The sequence below is a fragment of the Melospiza melodia genome, chromosome 2 (assembly GCF_035770615.1).
Source record: "Melospiza melodia melodia isolate bMelMel2 chromosome 2, bMelMel2.pri, whole genome shotgun sequence".
NCBI lineage: Eukaryota > Metazoa > Chordata > Aves > Passeriformes > Passerellidae > Melospiza > Melospiza melodia.
The window spans coordinates 62,308,009-62,320,563 of record NC_086195.1 but is presented as its reverse complement, the minus strand read 5'-3'; positions in this window follow the sequence as shown (position 1 = coordinate 62,320,563).

Sequence of the window (12,555 nt, the reverse complement as noted above, 5' to 3'; positions counted from 1 at the left end):
ATGTTTTTAATGGAGACATTTCAAAAAGTAATGTGACAGTGAAGAAACCCGAATCATTGAAATGCTCAGGATATTCACTGCTATTAAAATGTTTCATTGCTTAATTCTGAGATGCAAAAAACTGCATTAAACCAGCTGAGCTGCATTGGTTCTAGGCAGTGATAAACACTGGCCTGCCCTAGTTAAGGGTGGACACAATGCTTTCCTCTGGAAGGTGGCCAGGGAGGCAGTCTGTTCATTTTATCATCCCTACCCACTGCGGAATTCAAAGTTCTGATGAAGGGTTTGTTGTCTTGCTTAAAGCCATCTTACACCATCTGCAGGCTCAGAAAGGGGACTCTCCTCAGAGAAGTGTATTGGTGTAATTGTGGGGGTCATTATTCACCTCAGTGTGGCCCAGGGTGTTACAGTGGTAGAGTGGCAGCACTGCTGTCAGTAAAACTGAGCTGTGGTGCTCAGGCCCTCCTTGGCCACCCTGTTCTGACAGATCTGTGTTCTCTCAGTGTCACTGCCATTAAATGTCCTAAGCCTGACCATGCACAGGTGACTCAGTGTCTGGGCTTACCTGTTCTCATTTGCCCAGGCTGAGTTTGTGGCACTTGCCAAGGCAGTGACAGATGAATTACCTGGTAGCTGCTGCTCTTGTTGAGTGTTGTGCTGGTTTCTCAGCTGGATGCTGTTGGGGAGTGGCAAGAACTCATGGGTGAAGTCAGAATGTCTACAGGCCTTTGAGCCAGAGTGAATTTAGAGAGTCACAGAATGGTTTGGGTTGGAAGGCACCTAGTCATCAAGGTCATCTAGTTCCATCTCCCCTGCCAGGGGCAAGGACACATTTCACTAGACCAGGTTGTTCAAAGCCCCATCCAACCTGGCCTTGAACACTTCCAGGGATGGGGCATCCACAGATTCTCTGGACAACCTGTTCTTGTGCCTTGTTTGCCATGTACACTTCAGCCCGAACTGTTCTTTTTTCCTGTGCTCTCCTGCTCACAAAACCTGAGGATGAAAACAGAGCTGCTGAGTTTCCTGGACATCTCTTCCCCAGTGGTTGCCTGAACCCATTTTTCCTACTGCAGCTGCCTCTGTTGCCTCAGCTTTGCAGTGAAGGAGGCCCTGTCCTCACTCCTGTGGCTGCAGGGCTGCACGGGATTAGCATCCTGCTGCTGAGAGCAGACACTCCATGTGAAATCAATTTAGATGGTTCTGCTATTCAGCAAGCTGATACCAGCCCTTCTCCCCTGTCAAAGTGAAAAACAAGAGCAAAAGGAGTTATCCCCTTTCCTTGGCCTCTCTGGGATGAATCTCCTGTTACATTTGTGACCAAGCAACCAGCTAGTCCTGGTCTGAAACTTGTTTGCACCTCTAAGGGTAATACAGGAATTCCTGACTATGTTGATTCTGGCTAAATAGGAACTGATCCCAGTGACTTCTGTTAGCAAGTGCAGTCTTGGGAGAGTAAGGGAATCGTTTCAGCTGTATTTGGGGAAGAGGGAAAGAAGAAAACTACCTGGAACAATTCAATTTGTGATCCTCCAGTGCCAGGGAGGACTCACACCAATGCATAGCCAGTACTCCTACAGCAACTGGCCTCCTGGATTATCTTCAGCCTCCCTAGGGAAGTAATAATCCCCACATTAGAGGGATGAACAACTGAGTACAGAGACTGGCAGTGTGCAGTGTCCAGTCTCTGTGCTAGGCCAGGGTGGGGATGGGGGTGAGCTAAAGCAGCCCTGAGCCATACTGGACATACTGGAGCAGGTAGAGGCAAGCAAACCTGCTGCAAGGTGCTGTGCCCTTCCAAAATGAAATGAGAGGAAGATGTTTCATGCCTCAGTATGAGATACAGAGCCTTCTTTGCTCATGTGCTTAAAATTAAAGCAGTGTGTGAGGTGGTGGGGAGGGTGTTCCTCTCGGGTTCCAGAGCTGATACAGCTCCCTCCTCCAGGAGAAGGGGGAGAGTGCTGTGTAAAGGTTAAGGACTGCAGGGATTAAAATGCTGCAGCCCTGAGCCCTCTGCAGCATGGCCTCTGCCTCTGTGAGTACCAGGTGGATTTCTGATAAGCAGTCTACTGCTTGGTTCTACAGTCCCCCTGAAATATTTTAAATGGCAAAACCATTCTCAATGTGTATAACTGAAAAAATGCCAAGATTCCTAATGCAATTTAGACATAGCTGTGGAGGAGGTGGCTTTGCTTGGAAGGACATTATGTACAGAAACGAGGGGAAGGGGATTGTATCAGATGATCCACAGCAGCCTGTCTGCCAGCACAGCATCTGTTTTTAATCGGTCCATCAGATCCTGTTTGAAGCCTTTCTCAGCTGTGCTTCCCTTGAAAACCAGATTCCTCATCCAGATGTGGCAGGACTGCTTTCCATTACAGTGTGGTTAGCACAAGAGCAGCAAAACTCCGAATGTTACTGCGTGCTCAACACTTTCACCAAGCTGTTATGAAAGGTCCTTGCTCCAGGGAAGATGTAGGTACCAGGGCCTCTTCTCCTTCATTCCTCCCATCTACCACAGTTTATTCCTCTCCTATTTTTGAGGGGGGTAGCAAGGAAGTTTGTTAAATTCCCACCCTTGTGCTGTGGCAGGTGTCACAAACAGAGCAGTGTCCTCTAATGCCAATGCTTCCAAGAGGAACTGGTTTTGGGAGCAGGATGTGGCTTTGTATCCAGGTAACCAGTAATGCAGGAGTACCCTGAGCCTGCAGGTCCTGCAGAAATGCTCAGGATAGGCTGTTCCTGGACTAGAACCAGTTCTGTGCTGTGTCAGTCAGCGTGGTCCTGACACATCTCTGCCTGGTACCCCCAGCTCATTTGCTGCCTGCACATGTGAGTTTCAGATCCATCCACTAAGGAAGCTGTGGGCAAATGTGGTGGGCTTAATTTCAGTCCAGTGGGAAGGTCCTGTAACTCACTGAGAACTGACATGAGTGATAAACAGAGGGAAGGCTCAGCCTGATGATTTGTTCTTGTTGCACGTTGTTATTTTTCAGAAAGCAAAAGCAATTTTTAAGTAGTTGATAAGAAAAATTATTCATTTGTTAATGCTTTAATGAAGCTCTGGAGTAGTATACTCAACACCTCTGCTGGGATCAACTGTGTGGTCTGTCACAGAGCAATAAGGGTCCTGTGTTGTCCATCTTTTTCCAAAAATCTCCCTTGTGCCTGGTACCCTTAGGAAACAGGATTCTGGCTATGACTGAGGAATGCTTTGTGTGAGAGGGTCTTCATGATTGCCACAAACCTGAGCTGCAGTCCTGGCCTGGCACATGGACACTGGGTGCTCAGTGCCACTGGGCTGTAACCTGGCCTTCTGCTTGAAGAGAGGACTGCAGAGCAAGTTTCAAATGTGGCTGTAGAGCTGCTTTATCAACAGGAGCATTCACAACTGAGTCTTGTTTGTAGGTTTGGTGTCTAGCATGACACTCTTAACAAACTGACATCTACCATAAAGCAATGATGCACAGGAGCAGACAGAAACACTGCTACGTGTGCCCTGCCCTGGGGGTAGGTGTTTGTCCCACAGAACAGGCCCAGTGTCTTCAATCAGTTCATTGTGCTTGCTTCAGTGAAGGAGATGTTTGCAAACCCTGATTCTCATTCTCACCAGAACATTTGTGCAGCAAGGAGCTTGCTGTGGTTTAAAGGTTCAGAGGTTTAATAGCAGAATCTGGCTGCCACCACAGCTTGGACACACTTAGCCATTGCTAATGGTTTGGCTGGAAAAGCTGTTTTTACATCATCTGAACAGGTTTACTTATTTGCAACAAGATGTTACCCTGTCTTCCCAGAAAGGACATTTCATTGTGTATTGAAGACTAACACTAATGAACATCTCCACAAGAACAGGGAAGGTGGAAAATGGCCCCTTGACTGAATTAATAGGGGCAGTAAGGGAAGGCCTGGCTGGGGTTCATTATCTCTGCTGGTTCTCTGGCCCATTGATCCATTGGCACCCTCTTCATGGGATGCAAAGTGTGCAGTTTGGGGCAGGTGAACCCACAGCACTTGGAACCTGTTCTCTGCAGTAGCAGCCAGCAGCAATAACAAGTGAAGCATAATGCAACTGCCCTCAGAGGAGTATACCTCCTATGTGGATTCAGGAGCTCCTAAAAGCTTTTGGGCCACCTCCTCAGCAAGCTGCAAGGCCCCAGAGGTGAGCTAGTAATGGGAGATCCCAAAGAGAGTGGATGAGCCAGCCTGGCCAGTGCTCACCTGAGACAGAAGAGTGGAAAGAGAAAGAAAGAGCAGATCCTGAGGTCACTAAATCTGCTACTGTCAGCAGGTAAAGCCTCATCAATCCAGCCCATCCAGCCCTTGGATCCATCCCTTGCCAGCAAGGGGAAAACTGAGAGAAAGTGCTAGGCATAGCTGAAACTCTCCCTGACAGTTCTCTGCATTGCAGGCCAGGAGCAATCCCACTCTTCTGGTCCCCGTGGACTTCAGAGGGCTCTTCCAAAGGTGCTGAACAGTACATTTCAGTAACATGAGCCTCTCTGATTTGTTATGAAAACACATGCAGGAGCTTGCACACACTGTCAGTAGGAAATCTGAACTTGGTAAGAGGGTACTGAGCAGAGACCAGCTAATGGTCAACATCATGGTCTGAATGATGACACTGAACAAGAATTTTTCTAAGGCCAGAGCCATCAATGAGAAAGCACTAAGCCGAAGAGCTGCTCTTTATGAGACCAGACAAGAGCATCTAAAAAATGCAAACATATTTTATGGTAATGCTAGGATAGCTTCTTTTGGCAGATCCCAGTGAAGTAGTTACATTGGAGGGACACGCTCCATGTCCTGTTGTGGTGCCTTTGTTTGCACTTGAGCATCTCTTTGAACTGGACTCTGTTACAGCCATACACCAAAACATTTTTGAGGGGCTGATCCAAGAATTTAGAAAATAATAATAGTAATAATAATAAAATTTTAAACCCCAAGAGCTGACAACCATGAAGAAGGAGATGCAGAAATGTTCTGCAGCCTGGCTGGTGCAGTAGCAGCCATCAGTGGCTGCTGCTGATGTGCCAGCTCAGGACAGCAGGGCCCAGGGGTGTGGGATGAGTGCTTTGTCCACCAGAGCACCACTGAGGCCCAAAGAAAGTGCTGGAGCAGGTGGAGTACCTGCAGATGGAGTGGCCATAAATAAAGATGCCCTTTTAGACATTTTTAGAGCCACTGGTGCAGTTAGGCAAATTCTCTTCTGCTGCATCACATCTAAATGTCTCACTCTGTGCATTGTGATCATTACTGCTACCATGAGCCAGCAAAACTGGTTACACAGTCATTACAGAAGCCACAGCACAGAAATAATTCACAATCAGCAATGAACTTTCAAACTGAGTTACTAAAAATAGACGTTGGGGCTGCCCCCCTGCAAAACCCATTGCTCCCTCCTGCCCCATCTTCCAGTGGCCCTTTTCCAAGGGGCTCAAAATGCAACACCTTTGCAGCACCTGGTTTGGAAAGGCCAGATGGATGTAAGTTATTTATTTGCTGATGGGTGTAAGTTATTTTATTGATTCAGAGCAGCAGCAAGTCGTACAACCAGAAATAGTCCTTACATCTGTGGGAAACACTCTGCAGCCAGCCGCAAGGTTCTCTGATGCAGGGCTGCTTCCTTAGGCTGGCCTGGCAATGCTCCTCAGGCAGCCTGAGGGATTCACCACAACCCTGGAGCAACCAGCAAGGATGACCGGGGCAGCGAGCAGTTCCTGTGTGAACAGCTCACTGCAGTTTTAAACCTTCAATGTTGAACCAAACACGCTGGCTCCAGACACTTCTTGAGGGGCTTTCAGCTGAGGCTTTTGGGATGAGGAAGAGCAAAGCTGTTTAGGAGCCCCCTGGATGCTCCAGTTGCTCTTTGGTGCACCACAGCACCTGTGGCAGGAGCGATGCCTGCACCCTGGCCCTGCTGGGGAGGTCAGTGCATGGCCCTGCTGCTCTGCACAGCTGGGAGCTCACGCTGCTCCCAGCCCTCATCTCCAGCTGCCAGCATCCCCTGCAGCCTGAACAGCACAGAGATTGCTGTGTCTGAAAAATCCCAAGAGCAGAGCAGCTGCAGCCACTCCAGGACAGCAGTGAAGGGACGTGCTCATGAATCCAGAGAGAATTCTTCTTTTCTCCTGGCACCAGAGCAAGCCCTAACGAGAAGCAGCCGTCACGAGCTTTTGAAGAATGAACTCACCAGGAGACTCCTCTGCTCTGATCGGCCTCCAACCCTCTCATCTGCTCAGGAGGAATAACAAACTGGGACATCCAAGCTATTTTCATATGCACAGTGGAGTAGTCTCACACGGGGAGGACCGGCAGGGAGGACAGGGCAGGGTTGGAGCTGCTCTCCCAGGGATCAGGCGATGCAACAGGGAGCCTGCACAGCCCACAGAAGTCTCTCAGTCCCTTTGGCAAGATGCAGGAGAGGGTCAGGGCAATGAGGTGCTCTGCTTCTCAAGACCAAAAAAGCTGCTGTTCTTTAACCTGGGCTCAGTTCTGGTTCATGCAGGCTGATTGCCCCAGGACAGACACACAGCCTGGCCAGGCACATCACAGCTCCTGGGCATCTTGTGATGGTCCAGAAAATGAGACAGAAATAAGAGGGTTGTCTTTAACCAAAGAATAAACTTTGAGGATATTGTTTGATGGTCCAAACTGTGTTACTAATGGGTATTTCCTTTTCTTTTTTTTTTAAATTTAAATATTTCACCCTTTTAAACCTAACTTTTTTTTCTTTTAGCATTTGCTTTCCTGCTGGCAGACAATTTTTAAGAGGTTACACCCATTTAACTTCCATACATCCTACTCTTATTACTTTCCAAACCACATAAGGAGTAATTAACTTTTTATCCAGGAAAACAAAATTCTAAATAAAATTACAGGGGCAGCCCAGCTGCACACAATTGCAATTTCCTCTTTTTTCCAAGACCAAGAGCAGCAATGAAGCTGTCTCCCTTTTTCCCACAAAGTTTTAACAACTAAATCTCCATTCATGTTTTGCAAAAGCTCCTCTGCTGGGCAATGCCAGTGATCCAACCGGCACAAGGTTTTCCAAAGAAAATTTCCATCCTTCCCAAGAGACAATCCACGCCAGCTAAGTTGAATTGTCCTCCCCAGGTAGAAAAATAGCTCTTCCTGTGCAGAGAGCCAGCCCTTTGCAGTATTGCTAGCACAGACAGTCAAGGGGCGACAATCTCTTGTGATTTCCAAAAGGCCACAGGCAATTTGTGGTTCTGCTGAGTTTCAGGTGTTGTGGATCTCTTGCTTTCTGGTAATGTAAAACCCCCACAGTAGATGAAAAGGGACTGGGGTTTGGGATTTTTTCTTAAATAGAGATTTGAAAATATATATTTGTTGTTTAATCCTGAATTGAGTTCTCCTTGCACAATCTGCTTACCCCAAGGTCTCCTGTCTCACTCCTGTTTCCCTCAGGAAGATGACCAGGTAAAGATAAGCAGAGATGGAAACCTTGTCCATTGCTGGCTGAAGCTGTGACCACTCTCTGAATTTTCACATAAAGTACTTCTTGTGACCACTTGCCAGACATCTGGAGACAAACAGCTGCTAAAAGGAACCAACATAAAACATAGATGTTTTGAATTGTTTGTTTGACTAAAATATTTTTGAGCCTCTTGGTTGTTCTTGGTTGTTCTTGGTTTTTTCCCCTTGCTTGAATTGTGCCAAAAGTCTTCCAGGAAAATGAGAACAATCAAGATCTAATTTCCTAAATAGAATAAAATTTCAAAAAAAAGAACCTCAACTCTGCCAAAGTTGCAGGTATTTGTGTCTGCTTTTGAAGAAACAAACAGCCAAACCATCCCCCAAACACAGAAACTGTCCATCCTCCTCCTCTCGCAGAATGGGCTAGAACTTCACCCCTCTTTTCTGGTTTAATGCCACTTTTCCAAGAGAAAAACTGTTTTCAAGTTGGAGACAGAATTAAATGGGCCAATTTATGCCAGCAATTTGTGGTGAGACTTCCAAAAGCTTGCCCACCAACTTACAGAACTGTAGAACCATAAACCCCTACCTGGCAAATCTCCAAAGGCAAAAATAAAGGATAAGCAAAGACACATTTAGAAAATTCATAAACCCACTGACTGCAGCCTGGAGCACCTGCTGCAGAGCAAATGCCATCATCTCACAAACTCAACAGAATGGTCAGCTGAGTCAGCCAAAAAGTGACTAAAAAACCCCCAAAAATTGATTTGAACTTTTGGAGGCTTTTAACAAAGTGTTTTCTAAGGCTATCTGCAGACACAAGGTATGGCTATAGGCTTGTAGGTTGGTTTTTTTTTTTTTCTTTCTATCCATTATGCCTTGTGGTATTTAGCTTAAAGGTTATTAAAAGAGCTATTAGAACCTTCCTTGCTAGTGCCAGGCCATATGGACTTGTTGGTTCCTGTGCTGTAAGGAGGAGTAAAGACTGGAGAGTTGTGCCTGCTGTGGTAAAAGGGGAGAAGTTCTGCCATGGAAACCAGGCAAAGGGGTAGAAATTGACAGGAATATTCGATCAGGTTTCCAGGACAGTGACTGAGATTAGTGAGCCTAAAAGATGAGGTTGATTTGGGTTGATTTGGCAATGAGCGTGGCAGGAGAGACACTTCTGTGAAAGCACCACGCACAGTTTCTCTCGGACACCACAGAGTGTCCTGTGCTTTCACAACTGGACTAACCCCTTCGTGCCTGGGAACAGCAAACAGCAGCTCAGCAAACCCCATCCTTCATTATCTTTAACAGATCACCCCAAATGTGAGGGTGAGCAGGAGCTGCCCCAGCAGGCCCTGCCACAGGAGCGATGCCCACAGCTCCAGCAGGGCCAGGCCCCATCCCGAGAAGGGCAGGCACAGCTTGGGATGCCAGCCCAGGACAGGGGTTAGAGCCATCCCTGCCTCCTTGGGACACAGCCTCTGCAGCACCCCAAAACATGATGTGCCTCTGGAGCTGCAGCAGAACCTTAGGGATTTTTCCCTTTTCTGGGATAAATGGCCAAGTCCCACAAGCCTGGGGATGCACGTGGGGACAGCGAGCACTGCAAGCAGCTGGGAGCTCCCAGCCAGGGCCTCTCCAGAAGGGCTGGGGCAAGGATCCCATCACCTCACTGCTTCCACAAGGCCTTTTCAGGATCTTTTCCTCCAGGACAAGATGTCAACAAGCTGGCACAGAGCTGATGTTTAGTCTGACCTCGCTGTGGTGTCTCCAGCGTGCTGCTGCCTCGCAGGGATCGCTGGCTCTCAGGAATTTTGCCCTGCAGATCTCTCAGAGAACAACTGAGCTGCTCCTCAGCACCAGGGCTGGCTCCCCTGCACAGCTGAGAGGCAGCTCCTGGGGTCCCAAGTGCTGGTCCAGCCAGGAACACTGGTTTACTGGCACCCAAGGTGGGACAAAGCACCCAAGAGGCTCAGCCAGCACTGTGAACTCCATCAGATGCACCATGTCTGACATGCACAGCTGCCAAACTCCATGAGAAGCTCTGACTTCCCTTCAAAGAGTCCTTTCCTCTTGCAAAACACAGGTGTTGGCCAAGGAACAAGTTATTCATTCCATCCCTTGTGCTCTGGCACTCAGACATGGGAGTACAAACCCTCCTGGCATGACAGGGACATTTTGGTAGGATCACCCATTGGGCTATTCCACATTCCCAAAGGATCAAGCCCCTCTGGGGACCACAGATTTTCAGATCAGTTACTGAGATGCTCTGTGAACAGCTCAGAACCTTCTTAAGAAGGTTCACCTACAAATTGCTCCTCCAGGGCAGATGGGCACATCCCAACCCTGACAGCCAGCAGCCCCAGGCTGCCCAGGATGGGATGGGGATGAGCACAAGCAGCTCGTGCTGTGGGTGGCACTGGGCACTCACAGGCCTGGGAAACAGCACAGGAGGGCTGTGCATGGAGCAGGTGAGACACAGACCCCATTGCAGGACACCTCTCCAGTGGCAGGTGCTCAGCTGGTGCTGGGATCCTGATCCATCACTGGGCTGGGCCAGGGAAACAGCAGCACACACAGGATTTTGCTGGTGTGTGGCATTTGGCTGGCAAGTCACCTCCCAGCTTCCCCAGGATCTGGGGGTTTGAAGGCACCACACAACAGCTCTGCTCAGAGACCCTCACCCAGCCCAGCCAGGCTGCCTGGTGTGTCTGTGTCAAACCCTGCAGGTCACCACCCTTACAGGGATGGATGGAGCTGGAGCAGAGCCCTCTGCCATGGGCTCCATGCTGGCCATGGCCTCCACCTACCTACCTCTACCTGCTGGTGCTCAGGCCAGAGCACAAAAGCAGGGCAGGAGAGTTTCTGTGGGGTGTAGGAGTGCTGGAAAGCAAGGGGAAAAATTCCTTTCCTCAGGTGCAGAGAGGAAGCTTCAGTTGCCATGCTGTCTACTGGCAAGAGGGGAGAAGAGGAGGAAGATGGGGACCAAAGCATCTTGCAGAAAGGGGGTATCCCAGGGCCCACTCACTCACACACCCAGGAAAAACCTGCTTTAGGTGCTTGGCTGGAAGTCCAAGTGCGTGGGCAGGAGGATGCAGCAGGCTTCTCTCTCCTTTTGTTATCACTATCAGCACCTGGGACACTGTGAAATCTTTCATGCTGCACCTGGCCCTCCAACCTCATCCCATTTTAGCTGCTGTCCTCTCACAAAGCTGCTGTTTTGAGTCAGAAAAGGCTGTTGAGAGAGCAGCTGTTTGCAGCCACAAGCCCTGCTGTGCCTCCCCCGGGTGAAAGCCACCAGCCCAGCTGATGGATGCAGGGAGAGGGATGTGCTGCATGGGATGCTGACAGCCCCCAGGTGTCCTGGCTTTGCTGTGACCTGGAGGCTCCTGTTCCCAAACGTTTTCCCTTGTGGCTCCAACTCCTCAGGAGGCCTGGCCTCTCCTCCAGGGCAACGGGATGGCCACAGTGGCCACGGGACCTGCCACCCACTCTGCTGTTGTGACAGCAGGAGACCAAACACGTGCAATCTCTTCAACAGAAAGGGTCTTTTCCTGGGACTGCTGATGTTCTGGTGGTCCCTACCTGAGGCACAAGCCAGTTTCTGCCTAGATCCAGCCCTAGGAGAGCTCCAAGCCTGGCCCTGGGTTTTCCCTTTCCATTTTCTCAGGCCATGTCTGACACACAGATAACTCTGCCCAAGCCTACAAAGAGCTGCAGGTGGCTCAGAGCCATGTCTGGGACAGTCCAAGAGCATGAGCCTATCTTTTCCAGCAGGCCCGTGGGGCTCAGAAAAACAACAATTTTTGTTTGTTTCCCAACAAGTGGGAAACACAAGCATAACCCCCTGTCAGCCCCATGTTAACTCAGAAAGCCAAACCCCACCTGGATGGGATTCATTTCTCCATTTTTCCATAGTGTAGGTTTTCTCCCCCGGGAGGGGAGAAGAAGCACACGCTGCTGGGCAGTGGCAACCTTCCCCATAACGTCTTCCAGAGACTGGGAGAGACTGAAGCCACCCTGGCCCATGTCATGCCTCACCAGCCCAGTCTTTCCCCCACGTGTAAGCTGTGCCCAGAGCTGTCAGAGAGGCCAAGAGGGCTACAGCCCCCAGCTCTTGGTTCCTGAGCCAGCTAAAAGGCTGCTCCAATCTGCCAGCTGGGATCAGGCTTGGCTGCTTTTGAGGCAGCAGCAGAGGCAGCAATGGAGATGGGGAGGAGGTGGGGAACCTGCCAGAGGTGAGGGACCCGCATGGCTCTGGACATGTCACCACACAGGGCACAGTAAGGCTCCTGCCCTGCACAGCAACAAGGCTGCCTGTGACAGGCTGGTTTGCTGTCTCAAGTCTAAATTTGGCCCTGGGGCCAGCACCAGCCTCACTGCTGAGAAGCCAAGGTAAGGGGAAGTGAAAGCCACAGGCACCTGCTCTGCCTCTCTGTTTCACTTGTGTCACTCCCAGGAGACCTTGAGTTGCTATATTTGAGCACTGATTACGTCCTAGCTCTGCTCTTATCCTTGTTTGTGGAGTTTGACTGAGTTCACACACTCTTGTGTACACAACGTGCCACCCTCCGGCTGCCAAGGAGCGCTCACAGCTGCTGGGGCTCCCCCTCCACCACAGGGACTCGGGCTCCTGGGAGGATGGAAATACTTCCTGGGAGGATGGAAATGCTGTCCCCAGGCATTCTGCACCCCCAGCAGCCCAGAGCACACAGGAGACCAGAGAGGAGCTGCTGAAAGCCCAGGCTGGCTGGAGGCCTGGAACTTGAGCCCCCATGGCAAGAGTGCCCAGAGATGGAGGGTACTGGCCCTTGTCCTCTGGGAAAGCCAGGAGAGCTGCCATGGACACAGGGGTCTGCCTTTAAAGAGGGAGAGGATGGGGATGAAAGCAGCACAGCTGCAGAGCAGCCCTGGCAGAGGGATGGGAAAGGAAGGCTAGCAGGGGGCAAGTGGAGAGGGGAGCAAGCAGGGGATGTGAGGGTTGGGGTCTGGGAGAGGAGAGAGAATAAAGGATGGTTCCTAAGCTCCAGGCCATCCTGGGTGGGTGGGGTTGCCCACCATCAGCAGCACCTTTTTATTCCTGAGGGTGAGGATAATGATTCTTCCACTCTAGGAGAGCTGCCAGCCTGG